Raw genomic sequence first — 16411 nt, 5'->3', positions numbered from 1 at the left:
TAGCATAGGTCAAATTCACTAACCTCCTTTCTCCATGGCAACAGTCTACCTCTTACAAAAAAAGGCTCAGTGTGGTTTGTTGAAGTCATTGTGAGATGTTGTTCCATGAACTGTGAATGTGCATGTTATGAGTGTGTTGGTGTCTCCTTGCATGTGTTTCACAAGGACACAAGAATGTGTACATGTACATGTGTATAGGTTCATATGAAGGTTTATCTGTCTATCTGTGTTTGAGAGTGCGTGTGTGTGTGTGTGTGTGTGTGTGTGTGTGAGATGACAACCCTGTTATCACAGCATCTGTATTAGCATTGCAGCGTCTCACCGCTTTGTTTTACTCTGACCTGTATAATCAGTGTCACATTAGCAACACAACAAATCAAACGCTGTGAGCTTCCCCCCTGCAACCTCACATACATGCACATGCACATACACACACACACACACACTTACATGCACACTGCATGTCCTCCTTCATGCTCCCAGCTGGCCACCATACTGTGTCAAACAGATGCTAATTAATATGATAACTAATACCTATTACACAACATACAAACCCCCAAAACCGCTAATTTAATTTCTACTTATTCGAAAGCAAAGAGATCAAATGAATTAAGAACTCTTCTTCCTGTTGGTCCTGTTCAGCTCATCCAGTAAATATCTGAGTAGGTGGTTTCAAACTCAAAATGAACTGTGGTCACTATTGTCAAATTTTTAATTTCCTCTTAAATGTTTTTTTTTCTCTAACTCCAAACTTGTTCTATTAAATTCAATTTTTAAAATATAATGAATTCGACCTGAAATGATTACCAGCTTACTTTATTAGTTGATCAATAGTAAAATAATCTGCAGCTATTTTGATAATGATTCACTGTTTAAGATTTCAGATTGTGAGGATTTGCTGATTTGTGATAGTGATAGTAAGCTGAGTACCTTTAGGTTCTGTGTGAATGAACAAAACAATCAATTTAATGACATCATCTTGGGCTTTAGGAAAGTGTAAAAGGTATTTTTCCTTATTTTCTGACATTTTACAGACACAACACTTCAAGAAGATTAATCAATAATGTAAATAATAATAAGTTGCAGTGCGATAATATACTAATAATTCGTATTTTCTAAAAGAAAATGTAATTTTGCAAATTATATAGAAAAAAGAAAAGACTTTTCCACACATCTTACTCAGATGTGTGACATATAAAAATGTCACCTCAGAACAGTTTCTAGAGTAAATAAGAAGTTGCCCAGTTTCATGAAACCAAGGTCCTAGAATGTACTTTGATTTGAGATAAAGCACTTCACAGATATCAGCTTTTGTTTTTTTCTAATAACCCCACTTCATATTTTTTCTCACAGTTTTGACTTAAAGTGACAATTACACAAATTTACTAAACAATTAAACACAGTTTTGAATGGCTGCAAGTGAAAGTGATAGTATGAGTGACAGCAGTTTCTTTGCGTTTCTTTCCCTTGTTATACATGGCCTCTAACAGATGTCAGAAACTGAGATATAAAAAGCTGCTTTTTTCAGTTATGGTTAAGAGTACAGTAAAAGCTCACTAAGGGAAAAAAGTAATTGCACAGTGGGCAGTTAAAATACAAAAAGTACATATTACAGATCAGCAGCAGTGTAGACTCATACTCTTCTTTCCTGATGTGCGAGCAGGAAAGTCAGCATCCGCTCAGCTCCTTCTACTGTAAACCCTCCAGAGCTGAAAAAAAAAGGAGAAGAAAGAAGAAGAGAGGAAGGAAGAAATTGAGGAGAGGGAAGAAAAACAGAGGAAGGAAGGGAGAGAAGACAGACGGAGACAGATGGGCAAAAAGACGAGTGCGGAAAGAGACGGGAAGAGGGGGCTGAAAGGAGAAGAAGAGGAGTTAGAGGGATAGATTGAGTGAGGAGAAGGAGGCGGACTGTAGGAGATCCAGCTGACATTAGCGGGTGAGTTTATGAGATGTGATGATTAGCCAAATCCTGCTAATCAATGACACATTCACATGGGTTCCTGCTCTGTTGCTAAACACTAATTGGTCTATTCTGCAGCAAATAGGGAGATGCTGCTTCCCACTTCACTGTAAGCAATGCGAGCTGACACAGGGACACATATGGGCACATACAAACACACACACACACACACACACGTGACAAATGCTACTTGCAAGCACATACTATACGTCTGTAGAAGATTCTGGTACATAAAAAGGTCAAATTGAGACTGATTCAATTTGAGAATGGATGAGGAGCAGAGGATCCTGCTTGACTCACTCTGACAATAAGGAGAGAATGCGATCCTGGAGCAGGCCAGTTGAACCAGCAGAAAGGGGGTGCGGGGGGGGGGGGGGGGGGGGGGGTTGGAGAAGGAGCCCGAAATTCAATTTCACTTTGTTGAGTATTTAGATAATGTCTCCTAATGTAATGCCAGCCGTGAGTGGGTCCACAGTATAGCTGCAACAGTCATTAATCACAATGAAGCAGCAGCGCCACCAATGTCTAAGCACGGGCACTGCATCACTGAGCTGCAGGCTGAAACCACACACCTGAAGCCTTGACACTGGGTCTACACCTGCAGCTCTATTGCACATGAGAGGTGTCTAAATATTAGGGTTTATGTTTTTCTGGTAAAACTGCCTACATGATGATTACAGCTACTGAACCTACTATTGTGCAACAACATGGAACTGTACATATTAATCATAACTGTCATCATTTCCCATTGTATAAATTGCACATAGATGTGTATAGCCTACATGTAGAGCTGCAACTAATGATTATTTTCTAAATTAACTGGTTAATTGTTTGGTTGGCATAATGTCAGAAAATAGCGAAAAATGCACAAACACAATCTCCTAAAGGGTTAAGATTATGTAACCAAGGTGCTTATTTTGTCCTTCCAATCATCCAAAATCCAGAGGTATTCACAGACTATCACATAAGAAAAGGAAAACTTGAAAATCCTGACAGATGAGAGATTGGCAGTGTAGGGAGTGACTGAAAGGTCCTTTTGCTTAAAATATTATACAGTACATAAACCACTGGTCTATGAATATAAACTAACTATATAAACTTTAATCATACAATATTTATTCTAACAAGCTTTGCACCTTTACAAAGCTCCATACATACACACACACACACACACATTACATACAAATTGTGTGTGCGTGTGTGTGTGTGTATCAATTTTTCACCTACTTGTCAGTACATTGGTTATATATTTATCTTTTCTCAGCTTTGCTGCCCTTGCTCTTGCTGCATGTCTACTGTGTATCTTCCTGAACGCTGCTTTTGTTAGTGCATGTCCAGAGTCCAGAGTCAAATTCATTGCATGTGTAAACATACTTTGTCCGTAAAGCTGATTCTGATTACAGGGTCAAAGGAAGCTTCAGAAAATGTTAGTCACAGATATGCTGATTCTATATTATGGAATATTGATTTAAATGTGATATTTCAGCAACAATCATTCCTACAATGTGTTGATAATAAATCCTGCCAATAAATATTATCTAATTTTGGCTGCACAGAAACATACATATGTAATATTCTTATTAGTGTATCAATTAGCCAGAAATATAATTAACAACAGTTTTGATGAATCAATCATTTATCAAGTAAAAATGCCAATGCTTCTGTGTTCCTCTCCAATGCTGTTTTGTTCTGTTTGAAATTTAAATATCTTTGGCTTTTAAACTGATTGTCAGATATAAAGACATCACCTTGGGCTTTGGGAAATAGAACAGTTGTTTTATAGACCAAATAGTCAGTTTTTATAAACAAATGAAAATAATTGTTAGTTGTATCCCTATCATATATAGCATTTTCATAAATGACAGATATTCTCTCACTATAGAACCCCTCACCTTAGAGGATGATGTTGTCACAATATTTTCACGTACACATCTCTCAGTCTCTCTCATAGAGTACACACACATACAGCACATCCACACCCAAAGCATGATGGGTACGGTCAATGCGGGGTGTATTCCTCTCTCACTGAGTGCCGGTGGTTAACAGTGCTTTGCATTGAAGAGGAGGACAAGAGGAGGGTTCACTCAAACACATGACTGTTACTACCTAAATATTAGTGCAGGGACTCTCCCTCCCTCTCTCTCTCTCTGTACCTCTCCCTCGCTGAGTGTGCCTCAGTATGTGATAGTGTGTCTGTGCACATGTGTAGTGTGTGGGGATGTAATTATGTGCAGAGGAGAGGCTGTTTGGGGTAAATAGAGTTCCAATTATTCTTTTAACCTGTTAGATTGTCAGCCCCACTAACACACGGGGCCAGGAGGGGACAAAAAACAGACAGAGACAGACAGATAAGTACTACATTTAGCGACAAACAGTGGCACACATTTAATGCAAAACTAAATGTCTAAATTTTCTATGACATGTATTATCCAGAAATGTGATTTTACTTTTCTGTCAGACTGTTTTAATGCTTATATCCCACCAAAAGAGACACTAATATATGCGATTCAGTATTTTTTGTTGGTTCTTTTTTGTTCTTCATTTTAAATTTCAATGATTGCAGCACCCGTGACCCTGAAAAGATTTGAGTGAAAGGCAATGAATGAATGGATTTATGTGAACCTATATTTTGTTGTTACTTTTTTTCTGTATTTCAAAACCCCTCAGATAAACAAGGAGTGTTTAAAGCAGGTGCTAAAATTACTGCTATAAGTGATTTGATTGCCGTGTGTCAAGACACGATAACATTGACTTGATTTAATTTGCGATACACTTGCTGTTTACAGCTGTTTGACAGAGCTGGAGTGTAATGCTCCATCAGCAGCAAATGGAGTAACCCATTCAACACCAATACTGCCGCATTAGAGACAGGAAGTACATTTTATTTTCTCTCAATACTTTCTAAATGGCCTCATAGCAAAAGTGATGACTAGCTTTTGAATTATTGCATTTTCCTGCAAAGATTTCAAGTGGGAGGAGAGTGTAATTCAGATCTTTTTTTTATATATATACTTATTACATTTAGCACAAATTACAATGTATTGAGTAAATAAATATAAAAATAAATTAAAAGATTTATTAAGCAAGTCTTTTAAGATGTAGCTACATATCACTAAAGGTTCAAAATAAAAGCATATAATTTTTTTTTTTTTTAACGTCACACAATAACAAATACTCACAGATGAAATATTACAGCATTTTTTCCTTTCCCACTTTCTCCTGCTATATGTTGCACACACGCACATGCACACGCACACACACACATTTACTTACACACACACACACACACACACACACACACACACACACACACACACACACACACACACACACACACACACCACAGGCTAATAATGTTATCGGCTCGGATCACCAACTCAGCAGATCTAGACCACATGTCACCTGCGATAACTCAACGTATGCACACACACTCACACGATAACACACACACACACACACACACACACATACACAGAGTTCTGTGCCCCTTGTCAATAGGACGTTAAGGGTTTTGGCACTAATGACCAGTGTAGAGATAAGAGAAGAGAGGTTAATGTGTTGCTGTGGGTGATCAAGATAAGACCGATCCCTTCAAGCCAATAGTGCAGACAATGAGACAGTGAGAAAGGGAGAGAGGAGCCAAAAACCTGAGCTACAGGAATTTATATATATATATATATATATATATATATATATATATATACACACACACACAAAAATGAGCAAAAGCATTCATGATGCGAGACAACACGGAAGTCTTTGTGTAAGACTAACTGCTGCGTGTAAACTGTTTATCATTATTTGATGTATGAATAAGTGGATTCATGCAGATTCAGTCCATCAGTGCTGTGCACATAAATATGCACACAGCACAGCAGAGTACTAAACACTAAAAACTTAATAGCCACCACCAACAAATCCTGCCTTTCACTGAATGGGTTATCAGTGCAGCTCAAAAGACAAACCAAATATACGGCCCTGTCTCACATACAAAAGGCTTTCTTTGGAGGCTTTCTTTGTGCAGGCAGGTTAGGATATGTGTGTTTACATGTGAATACAACATGCACAATGTGTGCGTGTGTGTATCTCTGGTGATTTGTTTGTTCAATGTATTTTTAGTGGGAGTAGATACAATTTACCGTGATTGCTATTTAAGTACTTGTTCAGCCTTAACAGACACTCAATACATGCATATATGTATCCACACACACACACACACACACACACACACACACACACACACACACACACACACACACACAGCACACACACGCACACACACACACCTTCCTCCCTGTGAGAGAAAGTAGCATAAAATGGCTGGCCCCCCCTATCTGTGTGGCCAGCTGGGTCGGCTGACATTTGGACACTTGTCAATCATCTCTTTCAATAGCCAAGCGGCAGGAAAAATGGAGTCGGGGGGTCAGCAACTCAGTGTATCGCCATGGCAACAACTGCACTGAAGTTCATATGCCTGCTGGGACTGTAGTTCTAAGTGCGCAAATGTTTGTGTGTGTGTATGTGTGTGTGTCTGTGTGAGAATGTCCATTTTTTTTTCTGGATCGGGTGTGTGTGTCTGTGTGTGTGTGTGTGTGTGTGTGTGTCCCTGTGTGTTCAATTGTTCCCCATCAGCCAGAGGCAAATACTCCTCCCATTTTAGCTCTTCCACCTCTCACCTTGCAACCTCAAATGCAGCTTTAGTCTTCTCTCCCCCCTCCCTTCTCTCCCATTTTTTTCACCTCCCTCTTCTAACCAGCGGGTCAAGGAACAAGGCCCTGCAGGAAGTACAGCATCCAAAAAAAGGGTACTTAACCTTTCACCACCTCGGCCTCTCCCTCTCTTTGCCCCTCTGCCTCTCACCGTTTTCCTCTTCCTTGTCAGTGTGTGTTTCGCTGTGATCCTCCACTTGCACCTGCTCTACATCTAATTGTTTCCTCATCTTTAATAGTTGTGCTTTCATCTGTTCGCCAGCGTTGCATTGAGTTGTTGAGTGGGTGAGAAGTGTGCATATGTTATCCCATATCACGGTTCACATGTACAACCAGTCCTGTGTTCAGCCAAAGAAGCAGAAAACAGGGTGACTGAGCACGCAAACACAGCCACAACAAACTATATGGAGTCTGCGCCAGTGGTGGCCTGTTTATGGGATGAATACGGAGGATAATTTGTGTTCTCAGTCAGGGAAAATAGCTCAGATTGAGCCTCGGAGGACAATCCACTGACCCGTTTACCGAACACTTATCGCAGAGAGGTTCACCAGCACTATTCATCCTCCCAGGGCTCCAGCAGCCACACACAAACAGGCAACTAGTCCCTCCTATCTACCCAGACTTTAATGACAGCACAGTGTGCAGTGACAGCAGCCACACAGTAATGAATTCAATACAATGCTCCAAATGGCTTGAAAACCTGTAGCTCTGGGAATGAACACCTTTTATGACGATGTTGATATGCACAAATTTTCCACAGCAGTTTTTTGCAGATTTTAGGGATTTGATGATAGTTTAGTTAGAGGGCTAAATGCCAAACTTCTGTTGCATTAGATTTGAGCACAATTGTTTCTTTTTGGCACAACAAAAAATACCTCTTGGAAAACAAAACACTGGCTGACTGTGTGAGAGAAAAAAAAAGTACACAGGTTGCTAGATGTATGTTAATTTTGTGTCCTTCCTCTTCCTGTAACTAGTGAGTTTTATGAGTAAAATCTGCTGCTAATAGCTGTTTGATGTGGATTAACATGCTCCATTACCCCAATGTATCAACACTGCCAGAATCATTACAGAGCACACACACAGACAGAAATACACGCTCCATGACACAGACACCAACACTGCTCCATCCAAATCTCCCTGACAACATGCACACATGCACACTTCTTCGTCCAACACTCTCCTTCTTCCCATTCCCATCAATGGACAAGGCCTGACTGGAATGGCGTAATTCTGGGGGATAATTCATGGATAATTTTGGGATAATCTCCAGCAAACCATTCGGAGCGCTGCCACCCAGTTTGCCCGCAGCCTGATTACCAGGCTCCGAATGCCAGCCACTTGTAGTGACCAGCACCGCCAGCAACCACTTTGCTACATGCAAATAAACAAAACAAACAAGGACCTCCAGCAGGGAAACATCCAGCTCTGCTTACACAGATATTCACTAAATACTGCAGGTTAAAGAGGCAAAACACACACACACACACACACACACACACACACACACACACACACACACACAGGACAAGAGACAAACTAATCCAAAATACATGAATGTAAAGATATTCTGTGATATGCAAAAGCATGCATGAGCATACACAGCCAGGCTCTTCCGTGCCCCCCCAACACACACACACATGCACAAACTTGCACAAACACACACACACAAACACACAAACACACACACAACTGAGAGGATTTTCATTATGTGTGCTTGCCATCTCGTGGTAGGAGTAACCATGATTACCATAATACCATGATAATTAAGAATAAATATATGACCTTTACTTTGACATCCAATCAAATATTCTATTTTGCTCTCTATTCTTTAATCTATTCTTAAGCAAGGCCAAAACATACATGTAATTCCTCTGTTTCTCTTTCAGGTACTTTCACCAATCTACCTACTGACATTAGGATAGTTAAAGTAATGTTATTTAAAATATTTATTAGCATCAACAGAGGATTAGCTGTAATTTACTGTTGCATGACATCTTGAATTAAGTTTATATCTTCAGATTGTTCAGATCTATAATAATCTGCATAAATATCATTCATACATTCAAGCAAGTAAACTTGGAGAATATCAGGACATATGTTGAGCTTTGTGCTGAATTTGGACTTCTGTTGGAAATGCAGGAGGTGCTGCAAATCTGGTTCATATGTTGATAAATACTGACATCTAGTGGCTCCAACCATAAACTCACAGCAACAGATGCACAAGGATCGGATCTTTGTAAATACCACCACCTCTTGGCCAATACACCCACGTAACAACAACCAACAAGAAACAGAAAGTTAAATACTTTTTTCAAGACAATTTTTTGGTTGATAACCATTTCCTGATTTTTCTTGCATTACTACGGGACTTCTTCTGATAGCGATCATAAGCTTGAGAAGAACGCATGTATTTTGCATTCTTAAGAGGATATGAAGTGATAATGTTAACTCTCCTCTAACACTAATTATAATTATTTAACAAGTTATTCTCCACTGAGCTTATGTCCCACGCTTGCCAATGCATTCACAGTGAGGCAGATGACTACACATGCACACAAACACACATACAGATCACACAAGTAGGTAAACGCAAAGACACATCTATAAAGAAATGTTTGTCATTATCATATAAAGTCAGTTTGATATTCTGCATACCTTAGTGACTCTTCAACTGCTAGGAAGTGGCACACAGCAAAATCTGATGTTTTGTTTCAGAAGAAGGAAATTGGTGGAGACTGCCGACCACAGCTCTGTGGGTTACTTCTCACACTTGACACTGTGCTTAAATTTTGTATTTTCCTTCTCGTCACAGCAGGAGCATGCAAACACACCTCTGACACACTCAGATTGATTGACATACACACACACAAATTCAGTTCAACTCCAACCAAAAAGTGCCATTTCAGGTTTACTCACCATTAGTTAAGAGATAGTTAAAATCAAATCAGAGGTGTTTACAGTTTCAGTTTTGCATTCATGTCCACAACACCCTCTGCCTCCACTGTCCCAAAACTCTGTTCAGGATACGTTGTTAGTCAAAAAAAAAAAAAAAAGAAAAGACAGAAAAGAAAATGGAAGTCAAGTTTGCAGCACTGAGGAAGTGTTTTCCCCAAAGCATCCAGAAGAAAGGGTGTCTCCAGTCCAACGGTTTGTATGAATCACTCTCCAATTAAATGGTAAAAAAGCCTGTAATATGAAGTGAAACAGCTGCTCAGAGCAGATACAGGAAGAAGGGTCCCCTCAGTCAGCCCGTCACTCCACAGAGCACTTTAGTCCAGCACTGTTTTTGGTCCTGCTGTTTGAGAAGGTCAAACACAGAAACTTACTTCTGTAAGAATGTGTAGACTCAGCTGAAGATCATCACAGGGAAGCAGCTTTGACCTGTACGATTACAGATGATGACAATGAGCGGTAATCTAGACAGGCTGATGCATCTAAGTGGCAAAAAAGCTTACCTGTTTTTCTTAGCCAGCCATCATGTCTCCAGGCAGTGAAAGCCCTTCTGTCAGTCTTATACCACCGCAGACACACTGGTCTCATCTCCTCTCCCCTCTTCTCCCCTCGCCTGTTAGACATTGACTGCTTTTGCTCTGCTCTATCTCTGCACTTGACCAATCCACTCTATCAGCTCCACCACACTCAACTCCACACAGATTTGCAGTGTGCAACCTATTCATTTTTGTGATACTCTCACTCACTTGCCTTCTCCCCCACTGCTGCCAAACCAGTCACCTGTAGGCTTAGAGGTACTCAAAGCCATTTCTCAATCTCCCGCCCTCCTCGCCTCATTCTTATCTTGTCTATCTCTCCTATTCCCATCATTTTCACCTCCCTCGCTCCCACTCACTTTTCACCCCTTCCCACTTTTAGTCCTTTCACTTCCTCAAGTCCTCTGCCTGTACCCAACCATTACCAATTTTCTCTGACCCACTATTTGTTATTAGCCCCTTGTCTTCCTCCTCCCCTTCCTCTTATCCCTCCACTCTCCATCCCTGTCTCTGCCTATCCTCCTTATATATCCTCAGCTTTCGCTTTGCCTTCTCCCCATCTCCAGCGGCATGAATATATTATTATCTACACAATGGGGCCCTGCTTATTGTTTATGAATTACCAGCCTTGCGGCCAAACAAAGCCTATTTTCATAAGAAACCTCCATTTCATTTCAGCTCCAATTAGATTGGGGGCTAAAGAATAGGAGTCCTCAGGCCTCAGCCCCTAAGGATGGCAGGTCCATTCAGCTTCATTCAATGGGGCCTTATTGCTTTCCCATACAAAAGAGCACGTGGATGGGCTTTCAGACTGAAACACCAACCAAAAATGACTGTGAGACAGTACTGTACAATAACAAATCTTTAAAGAAAGGACACTGAGTGCTTATCCTCCCATCCATCAATTCATCCCTCACTCTTCGCTTTCTTCTTCTCCTCTGTTCGTATATTGTAAGACCTGGACATTAATGACAGACAGTTGAAAGAGAAAGGGAGTGAAAGAAAGAGAAGAAGAAAGAGGCAGAGCAGCTCAGTTTTTCACAATACATGTCAAGTCTAAATGATCACTGGCTGCTGAATAGACAGAGGGAAGGGAGAAGAAGTGAGTCATGTGTATGTATGTGTGTGTGTGTGTGTCTGTGTGTGTGTCTGTGTACATCTGATTGATTCTCTGCTTTGAAAAGAGAGAGAAAAGAGTGAACGAAAGAGAGAGAAAGACCTTGATGCTTTTTCTGAGCGCCACAATAGTCGGGGGGTCTGAGCCGTATTGTGGAGCACCCACAGTGACAAGCTGTCACTCCATCCTGGTAGGAAGAAAGAGGCAGAAAGAGTGAAGAGGGGCTGGGGCAGGTCAGAACCTTGATAATACATGTCTGCCTCCTGAATTCACAAGTTTCTCACCCACCAGACACTTGACATGAAGAAGAAGGCTCTTAAGTTTGTCCCCGTAAAGTGGAAGTAGAAATAAAAGAAAGTTGGAGCCCATGTGTTACAGCAGTGTGTACTTCTGTACCTCTACCTGGGAAACAGGTAGTACCAGCTAAGACGTACAGCTAACTTCTCAGTATTGAGGCAATGGCTCTTTTCATGCTCTGGTTCATTAGTGAGAGCTGAGTGACAGTTGGCCGGCCAGACACTGTGAGAGTCAGGCCAGCAAGGTCAGAGCACGGTGGCGCTGGCCTGGCTTTATCTGCCAGGATCTGCTCCACAGGATGAATGTGAATTGCGCCTTTGTTCCGATGAAGGAATATTCAACGTGAAACAAAAGGCAACAGTTTTCATTACTAATGAGCGGACAAGGTGAGAGTCACAGTGAAAAGGTTGACATCTGTGCTTATTCATCCAACAGCAGCAAAATGGGATCATCTCCTCCACAAAGCTTGTCACGATTATCAGGGTAAACAATAGATTTCAATAAGCTGGTCGTTTCAAAAAGAGGAAGAATATGCACAAACACACAAAGCCACAGATTCCGCACATATTTAGAACATGTGCATTTGTCACCCCCAATGAAAAACCACTATAATGTTACTCATAGACACAACAATGCCTCCAAGGGACAGTTCTTTTTTCTTCAGCTGTGGGTTTTTTTTAACTCACAAAATATGTATATGAATTATGAGCTCATACAACCCCTGAATCTTTTTTAGGCAAACATAATTATCTACACACACACACACGCACACACACGCACACACACGCACGCACACACACACACACACACACACACACACACACACACACACACACACATTGGCAAAGTGTCTCCTCCTTGGGGAGTGATGATGATGATGATGAACTAAGTCAAAAACTCAGCCCACAGGTGAATACTGCAAGTAGGACTTATGAAATGCAATATGAGCAATAGTAGCAGTAACAAATGTAACAGAAGAGTTTGTAAACAGGCAGTGTAGCAGGGGCAGCATGGGAGATGGTAGATGATATGATAGTAAGTCACATTGAATGCATTTTATCATACGCATTCAATGTGTGTGCAGAGATCATCAATTTACATCTGAGTCCTAAACATATATGAACCAAACACCACACTGAGCACACTTCAGTACAGACTGGGGAGTGACAATAAAAACTTCCATAACAAAACCACTTTTACAACAGAGCATAGGCCAGGTAGTGGAAACGGTCTGCCACAGCCTCTGAAGGTCACCTCAGACCATCAGGGGAATATGATACATAAATCCAGATCCAGAAATCCTTCTGTGCAGCAGCCAATACATTCAAACCATGCAGCAGATAAAAGGCCATGCACACCCACACACAGGTGTGTGCCTTTTTGGGTGCACGTTTCAGCTGCTCTGACTAGATTTCTGCTCAGGCTGAAAGTGGGTGGGGTTGTGCTAGAAATGATATGAGGTCACTAGAACGCATGTATTATGACAAAGGTGTAAGATGTCCCGCCTTCCCTGGTGCAATGGTATTGTGAAGAAGATGTAAATGAGGCAGAATCTGTCCTGTGAGGAGGTGTAGCCAGTTAAGTGATAAGTGCGTAGGAGCTTCAATTAAGTATATACAGTGGACCTTTTACATTGCAAACATTTGATTGTCATAGTAAGAAATGCACAAATTAATTTTGTTAACAATGTCAGTCAAAGGTAACAGGGATTTCTGACAATGACGACGATATCTCAAACTTGGTGAAAAGACATATCTCACTTAGCACTAACCAACCAGAACTGTTCTGGTTGGTTTAAAATTCAAAGTCAAACACTCTTTACCTGCACTGTTCAGGTATGAGCTATTGCGTTACAGAGAGGTGTTTCTTTCATTTAGCCAACCCTCATTGATATAATTGGGGTGGACAAAATAATAAACACACCTGTCTGTATAACACAATCCAATTCAACAGCAGACTTAACTTTCTAACTGTCATTAATATTTTCTTTATTACAAGACTATGGAGTTCCATTTGTGCAAAAAAACATGTCCAGATGCACACTCTCTATGTTGACCAAACATGTAACAAAACAATTGTCTATGTCGGTTCAACTTTGAACTGAACTTCAGTTGCGACAAAACAATTTTTAAAATCAGATTGTCTGTGTCAGTTGCTCACCTGACAAAACATTTGTATGTCAGTTCAACTTCACAGTGTACTTTGGTCATCTTGTTGCACTCCTGTCATTTGACCGTGTTGTTGCACATATTGCCCAGATGTGTTATTATGAAGTGTTGTTGTAGTTGAATCTGCTGAATTTCGAGTGAGCATTTGATTGATCTGCACTGCAGATAAAAACATAACTAGGTCAAAAATCTAGTATAAGGCTGGACCATAAACTGCTGCTCTGCCTCTCTGCTGGCAACTCTCTTCCACGGAAAGTAGCTAAAGCTATTCCAAAAAGTTGATAGATTTATTGCTATTATAAAAAAATTCCACAAATCTAGTGACAAATGGGTAGAGATGTGACTTATGAAGCCAAGGCTCTGAGGCATGTACCGAGTATGAAGGAGCGCGCCAGATGAAGCCCTGCTTCAAGGTTTGTATTGTTTTTGCAGAACACCACATGACCTATGACAAACAACGGCTGCGATGGAAAAGTCTTTTTTGCTTAGAGACCCGTGTAAACAACAAAGCATCTATTTTATACCTGGGACATGATGCAAAACTTGTGGAAATACTTGCATGATTGGCTGAGCTCCAAATCCATAAAGAGTTCTTCTCGTTCAAATCTATCAAGTTATGAGTCAGTGACATAATGAAAAAACACAGTGGTAACAGAAGGGATAGCAGGACTAATATTGTTCTTTATAAAAGCTTCATTAATGATTTAGCTGCTACACATTAACTTAAAGCAGCAGATGTTGCCAATGAGCGCTGTTGAATGCTGCTTTGATTAATGAACACTTTGGCAAACCACTGGGCTGAAAAGCCTCACTGCTTCAGGAAGCAAAACTGCAGGCTGTTGTCGGCCCTCTAATAGAGACTGTTTGTGTGAATTCATTTTGAAGGCACAAAGGCCAATGGGCAAACTTGGCTGGCTGATCAATACTGTCATTTCATGACACAGACACACACACACACACACCCCTGCATCAAGAATGCAGTGGCCTCTGGGCACAAAATATTGGAGGCTCCCCCACCTCCACACATCCGCAACCCTGGTTTTGAATTATAGTACCAAGCAAAGGCTATCTAGGATTTACACTGACAGGCTACAGCCTACGATCACAACCTGAAAAACGATATCATCACCTGTAGAAATATTCTAGAGGACTCACGCCACATGATTGCAACAATACTTTGCTGGGACAGCAACAATATCAGCACATATTTCCAAACCGCCATCATTAAAGCTCTATGGTTCAGATTCTTCCACCAATCTCTCTCTCTCTCTCTCACACAGTGACTGATTTGTACTGTCTGTGTCATACAGGATTTACACCATGTCATACATCCTGGCATAGAGATGTAATTACAACAACAACCAATTCTTTTTTGCCAGAGAAAACGCTTTATGGACATGATGTTGTTGTTATTTAGCCACAGGGTTAAATCAATCATTTATTTGATGACAAAAAAAAAGGCCCCAATCAATTTCTGACAGGCCCCTCAGTCACTTCAATCAAGATGCCTGACCTTGATTCAAACAGTTAACTAAAAGCAAGTTACAATTAAAATTAAAAAAAAAAAAAAGATGTAAAAAAAAAACAAATATTAAAAAACTAGTAGATTGTGGAGCTGCTAAACTGGAAACTTACCAGCCACATCCGCATCCTAGTCGGGCTCAAGTGGAGATGAGGTCGGGCTGTGACCCTCTGTGTAACCGTCTCTATGCTAACGTTAATGTTAGCTAACGTTAATGTTAGCATAGTCCTCTCCAGGCTCTTTGCTAATGCTAGCTAGCCGACTTTTGAAAAAAAGTTGCGATACATGGTATGTTTGGCCGACTTTCAATTTCCCTCGAAATCCTTTTCTTTTTCTCGGCTTTTTTACGGCTCCACTGCTCCAATGTTTATTTTCAGTAACATTTTAAGAATCTTCTTTCCGCCCGGCCTAAATTCCCATGGGCGCCACTTGACCTGACCTCTGACCTCACTGACATCATCATGATACAAACACAGCCAGCAAACCAATCATAATGTTTTCCTCTTTTGCAAATTTTTAAAAAGTAAACTGTGTTCATTCATAAAGTAACACACACTTAATTAGTTTCTTTGATTTGATTTGACTCAGTCCATTTTGCCATCCAGCCAAAAACAGAAAAAAAGTAGTTTGCTGTATTTTGTTGTTTTTCCAATTGATTTTATCAGCAATATTCTTGATTCATTATATAAAGAAATAAGCAACTATAGTGCATTAACATTCATTCAATCCTTCGTCTACTAGTACTAGCATTCTTACAATAAATTACAAAATAATAATAATAAAATAGCTTCAGAGTCATTTAAAGCCTTTATTCATATCTCATTTATTACTATTAATGCTAGAGCCCCTCAGTGTTGGGGTCCAACAAATCCACGTTGCAACTAATTTATTTACTAATTACTAATTTATATGACGCTTGTTCTATGCCAGTATTACTGTAACATGTTCTTTTAGTAAAGAAATTAGTTGCAACATGATGACTTTATGAACTATTCATGAAGTCAGTGTAACATTTGACAGTGTGGTTAGTTATAGTTGAGTCATGTATGTAAACTTGCCCCCGTATGAACAGGTTTATTTCCAGACCAGTGGTTCCCAACCTTTTTCAACTCATGGCCCACTGTAAAATCTCAAAAATGTTGGCAGC

General features: G+C 40.3%; 1 protein-coding gene across 10 annotated transcripts in view; it reads right to left on the bottom strand.

Moving 5' to 3' along the window:
- sox1a (SRY-box transcription factor 1a) overlaps positions 1–15906 on the bottom strand; it is an 82349-nt gene extending 66443 nt beyond the window's left edge. For 5 of the 10 annotated variants that reach the window (XR_011690991.1, XR_011690994.1, XR_011690997.1 and 2 more), the window contains exon 1: positions 15378–15736. The gene's annotated coding sequence lies outside the window, so the exon portion shown is untranslated. Of the gene's footprint in view, positions 1–15377 lie in introns of all 10 variants that reach the window. The other 5 variants (XR_011690990.1, XR_011690989.1, XR_011690996.1 and 2 more) reach the window with 2 other exon arrangements.
- Positions 15907–16411: the final 505 nt, after the last annotated feature.

The sequence above is a fragment of the Trachinotus anak genome, unplaced genomic scaffold, assembly GCF_046630095.1.
Source record: "Trachinotus anak isolate AG129_WGS33_773 ecotype Australia unplaced genomic scaffold, CSIRO_AGI_Tana_v1 ptg000001l, whole genome shotgun sequence".
Lineage (NCBI taxonomy): Eukaryota > Metazoa > Chordata > Actinopteri > Carangiformes > Carangidae > Trachinotus > Trachinotus anak.
The sequence above is the reverse complement of the archived record's forward strand: the minus strand, read 5'-3'. Positions and strand labels throughout refer to the sequence as shown.